We start from the raw sequence: 3,446 nt of genomic DNA, 5'->3' as shown, positions 1-3,446 counted from the left end.
TTTACCCTCTGAGACACCAGGGAAGCCCCAGTTGATATATTTGGATTTATACATCTTATCTGGGGCTTTCTTTTTATCATTCTTTTTATTTTCTTTTTTTTTCTTTTTGAATTGATATTCCCCATAAGCCCTTTAGTCAAGGCTATGGTTTTTCCTGTGGTCATGTATGGATGTGAGAGTTGGACTGTGAAGAAGGCTGAGCGCCGAAGAATTGATGCTTTTGAACTGTGATGTTGGAGAAGACTCTTGAGAGTCCCTTGGACTGCAAGGAGATCCAGCCAGTCCATTCTGAAGGAGATCAACCCTGGGATTTCTTTGGAAGGAATGATGCTAAAGCTGAAACTCCAGTACTTTGGCCACCTCATGCGAAGGGTTGACTCATTGGAAAAGACTCTGATGCTGGGAGGGATTGGGGGCAGGAGGAGAAGAGGACGACAGAGGATGAGATGACTGGTTGGCATCACTGACTCAATGGACGTGAGTCTGAACTCCGGGAGTTGGTGATGGACAGGGAGGCCTGGCGTGCTGCGATTCAGGGGGTCACAAAGAGTCGGACACGACTGAGTGACTGATCTGATCTGATCTGATCTGATAAGCCCCTTTTTTCCTCCTCTGCTGATTTGGAAGCTATAGGTTGAATTTGTATCTTTTTGGTGGTTACTCTTAAATGTTTATATATGTAAATATTTCTAACAGTCTACTTTTTCATTACTTCATCATTTTATAATTTTCTGAGCCTAACAATTGTTTCCTGGATTCCATGCCTCTGTTCTTAACTCAGTGTTATTAATACTTTTATAATTTAGAAAGACTCTATTCTTTATTTTCATAATTGTTGGATGTTTATTTTCTCATGTCCATTTAATTTAAGAATTTTTGCCTTTTCATATATTGGTGGTTTTTGTTGTTATTCAGATTGCTGAATTTAGCTTTTAGAGCATTCTACATGTATTTATTTTAAAGTTTTTTTCAACTGATATGCAATGCTGTTTTAATGTGAGGTCAAACTATGTCCCATTGTTGATTTTGTTCAATGGGTTTCTGAGATCAAATTTCTTAACACACTTAGTAGAAGTTTGGCCATATTTCTGAAATTAAATTTTCTCATGTATGGCGGCATTTTGGTTTGCAGACTCATTTTGAATACAAAGTCCTTCAGTTTTCATTTTCTTCTCACTCTTGCTTTTTGCATTACATGTTTATCTAGAATTTTTATGTTTGAAATGGATGGGATAAGGAAACATGTCCTCATCAGTTAATTCTATCATTGTCATCGTCTAGTCTAGTCACTACCACGATGATGATAGAATTAACTGATCATATGTCAGCTCGATTTCTATGTTAATGGTTGAGGTAAATTCCTCCAATACCACTGAGATTCTTTAGACATGCTAAAATTTTAAATTAATTTGGGAAGTATTGATACCTTATTAGACTTTCCAACCAAGAACAGGAGGAGTGTGAGTTTTCATTTGATCAGGTCTTTTTTCATTTGTTTCTATCTTTCTTTAAATGTTCATATTCTAATGCCTTCTGGAATAGTTAACCCTATACCACTCAGTTCTTGATGAACATTGCTAACTTCAGATTCCTAGAATCTATGCAGGAGGCAGGAAGATTCAGACTTGAGGTGATGTTTCTCCTCATTCCCCACAAGGTCTCTTCCATCAATAAATGTCACTTGTGCTTATTTTTTGCTGTGAAAGGATGCTATGAGCAGTGCTTCAGTCTGTAAGGACACGAGCCCATTTTTCTCCCTAGAATTGCTGGCTATTCTGATAATTTAGGTCTATATCTTCTTGGACTAGCTTCCTACAATCATCTGTTTCCTTTTTCAAGCACAATGTCAAGGCCCAAGGCCAGAAATGCATGGCCAAAAGCCAAGACCAGAATTAGTCTATAGGCTAGAGCAGCAGTTGTTGCTGATGGAAGGCTTGTGTGGGTGTGAGTGTGTGTGTATTTGTGCATATTAAGGACACCTGCTTATAAGTCTCTGGAGAAAAGAATTTTTTCTCATAATTGTCAAGCTCTACTTCCCCTCTGTTGCACTTTGTTGATTATAAAATATTTGTTCTGAATGATAATTATCTGGCATGGGGTGGGGGGAAGTGTAGCAATCTAATAAATAAATATGCCATTATGCTCATATTTAATCCATTTAAATTTGACTATTTATTTAACAATGGGAGCTTCCAGATATTTTGGGGTACTAACATGTCATGTTTAGATGTAATTAACTCTTTTCATTTTAATTTACTTATATCATGTCTGCTATCTTCAAAAGAAATGTCATTTGGTCTACCACTCAGCATGGAAAAGTGGATTTAAAAAAATAAATCATTTGTTCTGAAATTTGCCCATAAAGTGTTTACAAAATGGAATAATTTCTAAACTATCAATAAATACTATATGTATATATTTGATATATATGTATACATATATAGTATTTTTTCTCCAAATAATGATTGTAAACTGAATCAAAGTTTCAAGATCTACAAGATTCTTGATGACAACAATAACAACAACAAAAAATAAATCAAAACAAAGTCTCGTAAGATAGTCAGGACAAAGCCAAATTGTTGTGAAATGAAAGGTTGCTACATGGGTCATCTCTTTTGGAACCATAAGATCAGTTTTTCACAAGATAAAATAGTTTGAATCAGGCATTTTTAGTTAGACTAGTTTACAACGTAATTTCATTACTCTAAAGAACTGAACATGGCACCCCACTCCAGTACTCTTGCCTGGAAAATCCCATGGATGGAGGACCCTGGTAGGCTGCAGTCCATGGGGTCGCAAAGAGTCAGAAATGACTGAGCGACTTCACTTTCACTTTTCACTTACATGCATTGGAGAAGGAAATGGCAACCCACTCCAGTGTTCTTGCCTGGAGAATCCCAGGGACGGGGGAGCCTGGTGGGCTGCCGTCTATAGGGTCGCACAGAATCAGACACGACTGAAGCGACTTAGCAGCAGCAGCTTGATAACTTTAAAAATAGATATCAACTGGATAGTTGGGGCTAGTGCACTGGGATGACCCAGAGGGATGGTATGGGGAGGGACGAGGGAGGAGGGTTCAGGATGGGGAACACATGTATACCTGTGGCGGATTCATTTTGATATTTGGCAAAACTAATTATGTAAAGTTTAAAAAAAAATAAAAATAGATATCAATATTTATACTTAAAATTCCACATTAAAACAAAAATTCTAAGATCCAATAGATTAACATGAGTTATTATAAGAAGAAACTTCTGAAATATTGGTTGTTGCTTGTTGATTACACTGTGCAACACTTTCAAGGGTAATGAGAAGACAAACCAAGATTTAGAACATTCCTTTGACTGAATTATGTCCTTGTAATTTGCCACAAATCCTTCAATTAAAACAAAAAGCCTTGAATTATTACAATAATAATCTGAATCTTTGACTCTGTTTATGCTATT

The sequence above is a fragment of the Bos indicus genome, chromosome 9 (assembly GCF_029378745.1).
Source record: "Bos indicus isolate NIAB-ARS_2022 breed Sahiwal x Tharparkar chromosome 9, NIAB-ARS_B.indTharparkar_mat_pri_1.0, whole genome shotgun sequence".
NCBI classification, from domain to species: Eukaryota; Metazoa; Chordata; class Mammalia; order Artiodactyla; family Bovidae; genus Bos; species Bos indicus.
Note: the sequence above shows the minus strand (reverse complement) of the source record.